A 13,782-nucleotide genomic window follows, 5' to 3' on the forward strand; every position below is an offset into this window, starting at 1 on the left:
AGTAATTTGGCGGATAACGCGTAGTGTTCGAGATGAAAGCTCTTCTGTTACTAAAGGACAATGTTCGTTCTCCATACATTGTTCGCCTAAGAACCAACAATTTTGACATATTACTACCCGAAAGCGAAATAATACGATTCTGTGTGTAAGAACAATGATTCCTGATGGACACTTGCCATAAAATTAATGATTAAGAATATTAAATCACAGCGATTTTATAATATGTCGTTTATGACAACATGGCGGCTAAATCACATTGATTGTATTGTGTGAATGTATGAACACCGATTCGTGAAAAATGATTTGTATTGTCGTCACGCCGAGTCACAGCCAAATAGTATAAAATAATAGAACAAGTTTTAGAAATACAACTCGGCATTCCACTTTTATAATATGCCCACATATTGCACGTAAATAAACAACATGAATCATAGGTTGTTTCCACCCTTGTCATCTGACACATGAACTAAACTCCTATTGTATTATAGATATCGAAGCCGAATCGTATATAATAATAGAATGGGTATTGGAAATCACTCGGGGTTCCACTTTTATAAAATACCTACATACCTATTGCATAAAAATAACACGAATCATGGGTTTTCTTTTCACCATTTACATCTGACACGAGATAACAAACTCCTATCTCCATGGCTACCATCGTAGTCTATGCCAAAGACTACAATATTAAAAGCAAAAAGCAAGAAGTTTCAAACCTTAGCGGCTACAGTAACCCCTGGGCCACATACATCGTGATAACATTCGGTCGACACCGGAACGAAGTCTTGCGTTTATGCAAAAAAGCACCGTATTCTAATGCGTCTATATCACGTTCAACCGGGGTTTTAATTCGACTAAAGTCCTGACTAAAGACTGGAAGAAAATACGCCGCATTGTATGAGCACTTCGTGTTCGTTAAAGCGGCTTCAGATCTAGAGCCTACATAACGATTTCTTTCCAATAATCTCCGCAAGTAGCGCTGCATGATCTTTACAACAAAAACGCCAATAGTTATTAAGGTGCCAAAATTATAATATTATGATTACTTTGGCACGGTATTATACACGTTCGAAGATTTGTCATTTTCATACATTTATTATTTTCTTAAAGTGCTGGAAAAAAATAGTTTCTAGCTGTCCCAGCAACTTCGTCAAACTTCGTCAAGAAAAGTTGTCTTGTCTTATCTTTAAAATCGTAATATTAATTTCTGAACATATCCTGTTTGACACCTAATAATATTATTTGATATAGCTGGCTCGGCGAAATTCGGCAAATTAATTTTGACATTGCGGAAAATGACTTTTGATAGGCTTATCATAGAATTCGGCGGGGATATCCTCGCGAGGAAGTTCGAAAAATGGCGGAACAAGATCTTATAATAATGCAAGGCCGAAGCTGTAACGCGCGTGCTCCTACGTGTAATCTGGCGAGTACCTATACAATAAATAGTAATGTCTGGTAAATTGTGGTAATACGCATCGCAATAACGTCTATGTCTATTGTTCGTTCGTTCGTTTCAGCCGAAAAGACGTCCACTGCTGGACAAAGGCCTCCCCCAAGGATTTCCACGAAGACCGATCCTGCGCCGCTTGCATCCAGGCACCTCCCGCGACCTTCACCAGATCGTCGGTCCACCTAGTGGGAGGCCTGCCCACGCTACGTCTTCCGGCTCGTGGTCGCTACTCAAGAACTTTCCTGCCCCAGCGGCCATCAGCTCTACGAGCTATGTGCCCCGCCCCGTCTATGTCTATACGCGCTACGATTACAGGGTATCATTTTGCATAGTCGCAAGACTTCAATCCGCTGCTGTCAAATCAATCCCACCAAAAACATTCTGTAAAAAACTAGCCAAGTCTCGATGGAGCTGCTTGTTTATCTCTAAAAAGTAATGAAATCTAGACAAAGTCGTGCCAAGTCTATGGTTCTTTACTGCGATTTCTTTATTATTATAGTTAATGTTGTGTGACTTGGCCGTTTAAGGGTACAAAACCAGGTGCTCTATGACACCATTGCACCAATCTGTTGCCAGAACCGCTACCCATTGACGATGGAATATTGCCACTTGGAAAACGTTGATTTAATAACCAGTCAATTGTAGGCTTAATAAAGCTGCGTATTTCAATAATACTTACGCATGATTATTGATTATCCTTATAAAGATTGTTCAACGGCCAAGTCACACAACATTAACTATAATAATAAAGAAATCGCAGTAAAGAACCATAGACTTGGCACGACTTTGTCTAGATTTCATTACTTTTTAGAGATAAACAAGCAGCTCCATCGAGACTTGGCTAGTTTTTTACAGAATGTTTTTGGTGGGATTTCACTTCTTTTTGTAGAAGGTGGCATAATTATTTAACGTCGTCGTCCTTTAATATTATCGACATTTTTTTTTACGATATTATATAGCGACCTTTAAAATGGATAATAACTTAACCTTAGCGAACCTCACGATATTATAATAAACGAAATCAACCGAATTCAAATTACACAACATTCAACTTAATCGACGGGGGGGTCTAGAAAGGAAAAAAAATCTGGACACCGCGGTGCAGAAAATCGACGCTCAAAGTGCTAGCGCCATCTAGCGGTGAGCGGTACAGGCGAACACCACCGTGCCGGTGTGGCGCTAGTAGTATTGATTATGAATGTGGTGTTACTCCAGATCTTCGATTTTCCTAGTTTTTATAGTTTTCCCTTTATGTGGCCATTAAACTCTAACTCTGTACCAAATTTCAGCTCTCTGAGTTTATGGGAAGTACTAGTTCTATTTTGATGATCATCAGTGAGTGAGTGTCATAAATGCGAAACTTTGCTTTCGCTTAACTTCGGAACTAAATGACCTACAGACTTGAAATTTTGGATTTTAAGTATGTGATTATAGCTTACTAGATGACGAAAATTTCTGCGTTCTGGTCTTATCCAGAGGTTCTCAAACAGGGGCCTGAAAATGCGGCGAAATGGTTCCAGTAAAGGATGGTACGGCAGTGTTTGCTTCGCGCTCGACTTGGCGGGGGCACTGCCGTGCCCCCAGATGTCGCATAATGTTATCGCAATGTGTGTGGCCCTTGGCCAAATCATAGAAGCCTATGCGAAGAAAGAGCACTTGAATGACAATGAAATTCAGGGTTACCATTTTGTAAGATCTCCTCACTATTGAGGGTAACAAAATAACATTAATAATCTAGCCATTAATTACATTACATACCTATACGAGAAAGTAAAGCAACATGCGGTTTTATTTTAATTTGTAAAATATTTGTGACAATTTGTTCTAAGTTTAGTTTTACAACAGAATTGCTGTTTCAGCTGTCACTGTGAAGCTTTGGGAAAATAAATAAATAGAAAAAATATTTACATAAATATTTATTTATTATTATCATTATGCCAATTTAAGTTACACTGTGTGACAGTCTTTGACACTAAACAAACTCTTCAGCTTAATAATACCTACCTACAGGGCGTTTTTATAGTTACTCTTGCTGATCAAACAAGAAGGGTTGATTCTACTACTGAAATACAACTACTTTTCTTACAGGACCAATATCAAATTCTCAAAAAAATTCACATCCTCGTGATGATGATAATTTCTATGAAGAGGATTTTTTTATATTCGGTCTCTTGGGATAAGTTATTCCATTTGAGCAGTAGAATTAATCCTTTTTATTTGATCACATATAAAAATAACACAAGTGTTTAGGAAAACTTCTTCTTTGGTATGGTATCACCACGGAGTTATAATGGCGGCAACTCTGTATCACTGACTTGTAACTTTCGAACAGAATGAATGATAAGGGCACCACATTGGTTTTCTTTCTGAAAAAAGGCTTTCACTTTTAGTACTAACCCTTTAGCACTATTTCATTGAAATAAAAATACAATAAACGCACAGAAGACTGAAATTGAGTCAACTGACGTGACATTTATAATTTGTTGACATTATGACAGTTTGACATGACTAGGGATTGAAAAAGTTTTAATTGAAAAAGTAAAATGACAATTTATTAACGATTCACAAGGATATAATCGATTAAAAATATTTATAAAATGTTCTGATACTTGCTTGTAGCGATTATCCAATCCTGGTTTCTACTGAAAAACTACCTCGTGGCAGTGCCGTAACTAGCCTTTTATGCGCCCGGTGCGAGCTTTCAAAACTGCGCCCTTGAAAAATGCTTGGTCTGGTCATTTCTGCGCCCCTCCAGGGTCTGCGCCCTGTGCCTGGGCACCGCTGGCACCGCCCTAGTTACGGCACTGCCTCGTGGCAAGATTTTAATAATATCTTTATCTTCTCTTTCACAATCTATAAAAGTTCATTGGTCTATTATTATAAATGTGCTATGAATTGGCATAGATTATGAGAGACTGGGAACTATACTAGGTTGATTTATGTTTCTCTCAGTTCAACTGGCATTGGATTCAACATCGGATTCTGACACTTTTACAGTTATGATACCATGATGTTTTCATTGTCAATATCAGTTTATGGTCCTAATTATTTTTATTTTATTTACGACCTTCGACCAGTTGGACACTTTAGATAGCTTCTTGTAATAGTGTCAATATCTTTTTAGCCTTTAACGCAAATCTAGTCTTCAAAACAATTTAGTCGATTTATTTTATTTTCAAAATCGATATTTTATTGTCTATGATGGCCGCAGGAACATCACTATACATGGACTCCCAGCAATAAAGTACGGTAATGCCTCGTACAGATTTTATCTGCAAAAATTATGGAACTTGATAGATTTTAGACCATGCCACGCACCAAAACGTCCGGAAGTTGTAATAGTATTATAGAATAAACGTTAAAAGACTTATTTATTTAATTTTTCAATGCTTAAGTGTCCATTAAAATGAAAGGGTGCTTAATGTATTAAAAAAATAAGAAAATAATTATGATGGGTTAATGTTTTTGGGCGGTTTTTAGGCGATTTCTGACAATGTCCTTTAGTCATTTCAGTAAATGAAAAGGGCCAAAGGGCCGAGGCAACAACATTCAAGAAACTATCTTGTGTTTATTTTTGTCCTTAGCTTAAAATACTGCGTGGATGAAAATCTTACTAAAATGAACTTAGTAGGTAATTTGTTTTGGGAGCTTTTTCTTTGTGAGCGGTATTTTACTTATTTAATTATGAGAAAAAGAGACTAATACTCTAGTTTTCGAAATAGAAAAGTTTCGGAATCAAAAGCTTTGAGCAGCTTTTAACAAAAAAAAGTTTTCGTTTCAAGGCAACCTCATAAATTCACTTCGGTTAGGTAAGCCTAATCCCCTCAAATGTTTATCGTCCTTCTTTCGTAAAGATCGATGAAATATCGCAAATAAAATAAGCCAACAAGGAGAGCCGGCAGTTTTGATAAATATCTTTTCAGCGCCTCTATTATTCGGAGGGAGACAAATGTTCCGTCGGTTACTCCACCACGGCATTCTCTCATTAAAATGTCCCCGAGCGTCGGCCCCTCCATACCGATTCGATACGATAATCGATTTAACTGCCGATCGCTATAAAATCTGCGATAAGCTCGTTTTGTTTGTTTTAGTTCTGTCACACTGCACATGGCGAATCAATCAGCGAGTTATATCAACTTCAACAAGTTTATTAATTGTACGAACTGTGGGAGTGAATAAAGGCTTTAGTTCGATGGCAATAAGAGCGATAGAAGCATGAACCGCCATCAAATTGGCGTGTGAAGCGGAACCGACACGACAGACGCGCTATTGTGTTTCGATCAAATAAAGTTTTATTTAGTAACTACATGCGAGTTTGTTTTTAACATACCTACCTAAGTAATACTTGAGTTATCGGCTATTGTACAGACCACCAATGAATACAATACGAACTCTACATCGAAAACTAGTTTTGTTGAGTTATTTTAAATCTCAATCTTAGGCTGAGTTGCACCACCTGACTTTGACCGAAACTATAACGATAACCGGTGTTTTTTGTATGGAGTTTGACAGATTTTTAACGTTTGTCAAAGTTGAAAGTAAGATGGTGCAACCCAGCCTTAGAAGCGTTCAAATGTCTTGTTTCCAATCATAATCTCGTTATTAACGTTACTCGGTATTTAAGTATTTAATCAGCCTGGAACCTAGGTTGTTAATGAATTGATTGAAGAGACAGAGATAGAATATTAATGATTGCTCAAGGTTTAATTAAATTAGATAAGTACCACCACTTGCTAGAAAATACATTTTAATTTTATTTAGTTTCATTACGACGAATTTAATTAATTAATAAAGGTTTTTTTAAAGTATAAAGCACGTAAGTGTGTACATAAAGGTTACAAAGAACGTGTGAAAATAAAAAATAGCAACTACGCTTTACGTCAAAAGATTAGATTGCTCATATTTTGTGAAATTCATTAGCCTTAATTAACACATAAGGGAAGTGAAAACTCATCATGGTTAAAATAAAAGGAAAACTAATTGTTACAAAGTTAGTGGTCCTCGTTGTTCACGTCAACTCCATTTTCATTTCAACTTCTACATTATCATAAAAATTGGTTACGAGCAGAAATCCCCTTGTGTTTATAAAAAGCGACTTCAGAATGTCTTCAGCCGTTTCAGATAAACATAGTTTGATTTAAAAATAAATACAATTAAATTACTGTAATCAATTTTAATGTTATTCAGATTAATTTCATCTCTTACAAATTGCAAAAGCCATTATTGTAAGTACGAAAGTCTGCCAAAATAGTCGTATTGGTTTGAAAACAAGCCGCAGACTTCCGAAGTTCCGAGCGAAAAGCGCGCCAACTCCGATAGAATTAAAATACTATTACGCCAATACAACACTGATTGAGTCGAAGCGAATGGCGGGAATTTCGTGTAGTAAATACAGCAGTAACGTCTCTTAATTTTTTTTTCTTTTCATTATTGCCAGACGTGATAGATAACTGTGGTATTTAAGTCAAAAAGTTTGTCTTATTTTTTTAAGTTTTAAAGTTTACAAAAACTTTTAAAAACCATACAAGGAAATAGTTAAACCTTGAATTCAATGGCTGAATTAGTTTTGTGACTAGAAAAAAAACTAGCAAGAAAAGGAAAACAAAAGACAAAAACCGGACACCGTGTAAAGTCAGTTACTTGACCGGATAAGTTCACTTTACCCGAGTACGATAACCTCAGACAAAATATAGCAATAGTTAATGCCGCTTAATCCATCAAACGGTAGTTAGATGGTATCTATGACGTAGTGCTGTCTTTGTTATAGCCAATACATTATCATGAACAACCAGGAATGGGTCAGTTTCCATTGTAATACGTTTGCTTTGATTCGACGATAAAATTAAACAGCAGTTATGATAAGGACATAAGAAAATAATTAGGTAATAATTAATCCCACCAAAAACATTCTGTAAAAAACTAGCCAAGTCTCGATGGAGCTGCTTGTTTATCTCTAAAAAGTAATGAAATCTAGACAAAGTCGTGCCAAGTCTATGGTTCTTTACTGCGATTTCTTTATTATTATAGTTAATGTTGTGTGACTTGGCCGTTTAAGGGTACAAAACCAGGTGCTCTATGACACCATTGCACCAATCTGTTGCCAGAACCGCTACCCATTGACGATGGAATATTGCCACTTGGAAAACGTTGATTTAATAACCAGTCAATTGTAGGCTTAATAAAGCTGCGTATTTCAATAATACTTACGCATGATTATTGATTATCCTTATAAAGATTGTTCAACGGCCAAGTCACACAACATTAACTATAATAATAAAGAAATCGCAGTAAAGAACCATAGACTTGGCACGACTTTGTCTAGATTTCATTACTTTTTAGAGATAAACAAGCAGCTCCATCGAGACTTGGCTAGTTTTTTACAGAATGTTTTTGGTGGGATTTCACTTCTTTTTGTAGAAGGTGGCATAATTATTTAACGTCGTCGTCCTTTAATATTATCGACATTTTTTTTTACGATATTATATAGCGACCTTTAAAATGGATAATAACTTAACCTTAGCGAACCTCACGATATTATAATAAACGAAATCAACCGAATTCAAATTACACAACATTCAACTTAATCGACGGGGGGGTCTAGAAAGGAAAAAAAATCTGGACACCGCGGTGCAGAAAATCGACGCTCAAAGTGCTAGCGCCATCTAGCGGTGAGCGGTACAGGCGAACACCACCGTGCCGGTGTGGCGCTAGTAGTATTGATTATGAATGTGGTGTTACTCCAGATCTTCGATTTTCCTAGTTTTTATAGTTTTCCCTTTATGTGGCCATTAAACTCTAACTCTGTACCAAATTTCAGCTCTCTGAGTTTATGGGAAGTACTAGTTCTATTTTGATGATCATCAGTGAGTGAGTGTCATAAATGCGAAACTTTGCTTTCGCTTAACTTCGGAACTAAATGACCTACAGACTTGAAATTTTGGATTTTAAGTATGTGATTATAGCTTACTAGATGACGAAAATTTCTGCGTTCTGGTCTTATCCAGAGGTTCTCAAACAGGGGCCTGAAAATGCGGCGAAATGGTTCCAGTAAAGGATGGTACGGCAGTGTTTGCTTCGCGCTCGACTTGGCGGGGGCACTGCCGTGCCCCCAGATTCATATTTCCCCAAAATCAGGGAATTCCATAACATTCCTGTAGCAACACAGAACCACACCGGTCGCGCGCGCTCCGCTCGGGTAATTTGATTTGGAGTGGAGGGAGGGGCGCGATCGATACACCGCGGGGCGCGGGGACAGCCGCCGTCGCCATGGCAACCGTAGCTACCCTCGCGCCTCCAGATTTTGTCGGTTGTACCACTAAATTAAACAAAGAGAAATGCTGATATTATTTTCACGTGTTGGCTTTTCATAAGCCCATTTCAAGAAGAGTACGTTTTCAGGCGAAAACTTTTTTGTTATTAGATAAAAAATAAAAATAACACTGATTTGTAAAATGAATACAATGGGGCCCTTCACACTTGTCGTGACTTGTCGGATTTCCTGTCATTGAAACAAAGAGAAACAAAATAACTGCGGCTTCAAGGAATAGTTTTTGTATGATTACATAAATGGAAAATTTAGTCTCGATGACCTAATAGGTTTTCCCATGTTTCATTTCGTAAGGTGAGACAGTTACTAACACCTCTAGTTCTAGGTTTAGAAAATAGGGAAATGTCGTTTCAAAAATGGCAACACGCACCGTTTATAAACGGCCAATTAGATCCGACGATCCGAGAGACTCCGATATTACTTTTCTATTTACTACAGAAGAAAGTTTGAAATTCGGTTCTGAATTATTTGAGAGAACATTTCTGTGAACACTACGCTTGCTGACTGGTGCCTTTTTCTGAGAAAACATAATATGAATTACACGATATTAAGCCATATGGATAGAATAAAGTCAAACTTTAAATATATTTAGTAGCAAAGGACATCATCCACGTTTCATATCGATACCTTCAGGTTCAATTGTCGTATAAACCAAAACCCTACTTTTCAGGAGAGCCAAAAAACGTTTTTTTTTTTATTAAAAAAATCGTAACTTTTTTATTTGAGAAGTTATAAAAAAATGACCAAGAGAAAACATTTTTCAATTCTTGCGATGAAAAAGTCTAGATATTTAAAAAATGGGTATCTTCAGTAGTTTTAAAGTTAGCTTGGAGTTACGTCCTTAAAAAAGGCACTCGGTGGTTTATACGACCCATTATATTGGACCTAAAAATAACTCTTTACGTCGTATTTGATTTTTTAGTAAACACGAGACTGAAATTGATGGCTTAAAGACCATTAGATGTATTTTTTTTGGTTTATACACCCATTGATAAAGTGATTTATTCAAATGTATTATTAAAACTATACATGTAAATAATGTATTGTTTACTATTTCCAGGCTTTTGTTGTTTAGAGAATTTGCACAAAGATATTTAACAGTGTAAAAACTATATTTGGTTGAGGTAGAAATAATAAATTTGCTTGCATACGAAAAATAACAAGTTTATTGTTTTTTTTTACAATTTTGCAGGAAAATTATGGCAAAACTAATAATTTTAAACAAAACTAATCACCATAAATTTTGAACAAAAAAATTCAAATAACAGCAAAACATTAAGACAGCTTTCCTGGTTCTCTGCTGACGCATATTGAATTCGTTTGGTTATGATAAATTTTGCATAAAGAGAAGAGCCCCAGTTTGCTCAGGAGAAGGATTTGTAATTTTTTGAGAATTTCTCTAAGGAATTTACATCTTTACAAGAAACCCAAATTTAAATTACAGCTAAAAGTAAAGGCTAGATGACAAAATTTCAATTATTTGTCCGTCAGACAGATAATTAGAAAATATTAGACTCATATTTTTTATTTTCTTTCATAATTAAATAATAACAGTGCTACATCGAGTTGAAATGGCGCGATACGTCACGCTTGAGTAGAATTTTTATTCAAAAGTGACGTCACGCGACATTTCAACTCAATATAACACTGTAATTATTCGATTATGGAAAAAAATATGAGTCTAATATTTTCTAATTATCTGTCTGACGGACTAAATAGAATTTCGATTTCATTACCTAGTCATCATCCCTAATAGTACTTGTAAAGTAATAAATTATTACAGAGCATATCAAAAGGGTATAAATAGCCTTCATGAGCACACTATGGCTTGTTTTCTTTGTTTAAAAGTCTTGAATTCATCACATTTAGTCGAGATCAATTCACGAATGTACTCAACAATTAACTTTCTTTAACTTTATAATTAAAAAAACTTACTTACTGTCCATACATACATATGTGATGCAATAAATAAATGAATAAGAATATGAAACAGATAATTACCATATTGAATACGTGGACTTACGACGTTGGATCCAAATATCTGGCCATATGTCTTTGGGCGTAAAAACCATTTTCAATTACGAGAGAGTTTTACATCCTGGCTTAAAAAAATGTATGGTTGATACATCTTAGCAAAAATACCAAAAACAAGCGTTTGGTTTTTACATCGTTTATTAGGTATTTATTTATCTTTTAGGCTATAGTTTTTTGGGGCGTATAAACATTTTTTTAGCGAATTTCAATATATCGAATATACAGCTCGATAGAGAAAAAAATTCTGATTAAAATGGTATATATAACTCAATTTGGCCAAAATGGTTTATACGACAATTGAACCTGAAGGTGTCGATATATTTTTGGTCCAAAATCAAAAGTGCCGGCCAACAAAAAAAAGTGCTGTATTCTGACAGAATACGTCTGCCTTAGCATTTGTTACTATGGCACCAAAGCCGTAGCTCCACTGTGCGTCGAGTATTTGAGATCTAAAAGTCATCGATTATTCATACATTTTTTGTTCAAAATCAAAAGTGTCGGCCAATAAAAAAAATAGTGCTGTGTTCTGACAGAATACGTCCGCCTTAGCATTTGTTACTATGGCACCAAAGCTGTAGCACCACTATGCGTCGAGTATTTGAGATCTAAAATTCATCGACGATTCATACATTTTTTGTTCAAAATCAAAAATGTCGGCCAATAAAAAAAAGTGCTGTCTTCTGACAGAATACGTCCGCCTTAGCATTTGTTACTATGGCACCAAAGCTGTAGCACCACTGTGCGTCGAGTATTTGAGATCTAAAATTCATCGACGATTCATACATTTTTTGTTCAAAATCAAAAATGTCGGCCAATAAAAAAAAAGTGCTGTATTCTGACAGAATACGTCCGCTTTAGTATTTGTTACTATGACACCAAAGCTGTAGCACCACTGTGCATCGTAGTATTTGAGATCAAAGTCAGTCGTTTCATATATTTTTAGAGCTCAAATACTACGATGCACAGTGGTGCTACAGCTTTGGTGCCATAGTAATAAATGCTAAGGCGGACGTATTCTATCAGAATACAGCACTTTTATTTTTTGGCCGGCACTTTTGATTTTGGACCAAAATGGATGATGTCCTTTACTTATAAACTTGTGGTCTTGTACTAGTTTCTCATGAAAATGTAATGCAATCTAGTTTCTTCGATAATTCATGAAATAATAACTATTTAAGCTTACTCGTTTACTCTATGAAAATGATGAAAGAAAACCATTAACGAAATTACCCAGATATACAGTTAGATACTCAAAATTAATTATTTTCTTGAATAAGTAATAAAATAACAGTTATGCCTGGATAAATTATTAAGATATAAAGGCTTTAAAGTTTAAAACGTTTTCATAATATACAAAATTAGATGATTTATGGAAGGGCTAAGGATCCCAGCGTAATGAGATTTGATCCTACTCAATGCTTAAGTGAAAGGGTTTCAACATGAAATGTGTATTGTAATTTAATGTTATTAAGATATCTCCATTTGATTTCAAAAGGCCAAATTAATTAAAATACCTACACTATAATAAAACGTTTACAGGTTTCAGGCTGCATTGGGCATTCAATTAAGTTGGAAAGTTCCGCGATCATTTGAACTGGCATACAATTTCGATGCCAACACTGCAATTACAAAATGATCACCATTTCCAGTGATAGCGTCTGAAATTATGTTTGAGCTCGCACGTCCGTGCAAACCGTTTAAGTTCATTCTGTAAAGAACTAAGAACTTGTTGAAAAGGTATTTCGATTTTCAAACATTCCCGCACAAAGGGCTGTTTGTTCAAGCTTTTAAAGAGAAAACACGCTGGTGTACTAATGAATGCCGTGCCCTTGTCTGCATAATGACGTGTCTCACTCGTTGCAGGCCGCGGCACAATTGAATAGGCCCATTTAAATTGCCTAGACCGGGAGATAAGCAGACATGAAAGGGCGGACGATGATGCTAATACTTGCACTTAACCTGGCCTGCGGCACCTTGCGCGTCCCGCCAAACTGGTTCCAGCGACCTTCGCGCTGTCTCGCTCCTGCGCACTCATGGAACCCTGGTCGCGCCGATCGCCACACTCGATTACATTTCGATTCGAACGCGATGAATATCGAATTAATTATCGATTTAGAGAGCATCTTGTCCAACAAACGACTCTTGTCTTCAACATTAAAATGCAAAATGTTTCATTATCTTCCTAATCATAGCTTTTGATCTTGAACCGATATTGCTTGATATGGCAAGATTTTAGAATGATCACACGTAATAAAATAAAGCATTAGGTGAGCAGTTTCAAAATTAAATACTGTTGTCATGAGGTCACCTGGTGTACCCATTATAACAGAATGAAGTTGAATAATGGACCTTAACGACAGTCAATTTGTATCGCCGATAAGCGGGCGTTATCAGCAAATATCGGAACTCTCAAACCGAGCCCTGTGCGGCGTCAAGTCACCTTACGTAACCTCTCTCAATTAACTTTATCATATTTTTAAGCGATTGCCTCACGGACCTTTAAACCACAAATTGTTTTAATATCTTCCCCGCTTTTGCTGAGCTCTCTTAAAGACTCTTTCGTTACCCTTTTTGGACATGTTCGTCGAGTTAGTTGGGGGATAAATTAGGTCACAAAAATTCCGTGCTAGTAGGGACTATACGCGGTCATTCTCGCCGTAATCATGCGGCTTTAGGTCTTTATACCTTTGATCCAACAGGCAGAGGAAATGAAATTTCCCACAATAGCGTAAAACAAACCTAATTTCGTTGTACCGTTGACAATAGTAATTTGCCGGAGTAGAAATCATGCCGCGACGGCTAAAGTCATCCCCGCCCGATGCCATTAAGCTTTCCAACATGGAAACGGCATGGCAATTCATGGCATGGTAATGAAAGAGGCGTCTCTCCAAATGGTGGGGTTATCCGTGAATCGCTTCAGTATAATCGCGTGAACACTATAATTGGCCTTAATCAAGCGCTGGCGTGC

The 13,782-nt window shown here is 36.4% G+C and overlaps 1 protein-coding gene across 1 annotated transcript in view; it reads right to left on the reverse strand.

The window, feature by feature from the left end:
- LOC135080252 (zinc finger protein 608-like) overlaps positions 1–13,782 on the reverse strand; it is a 126,217-nt gene that overhangs the window by 102,020 nt on the left and 10,415 nt on the right. The window lies entirely within an intron of this gene.

This window comes from Ostrinia nubilalis, chromosome 17 (genome assembly GCF_963855985.1).
Source record: "Ostrinia nubilalis chromosome 17, ilOstNubi1.1, whole genome shotgun sequence".
Classification (NCBI taxonomy): domain Eukaryota; kingdom Metazoa; phylum Arthropoda; class Insecta; order Lepidoptera; family Crambidae; genus Ostrinia; species Ostrinia nubilalis.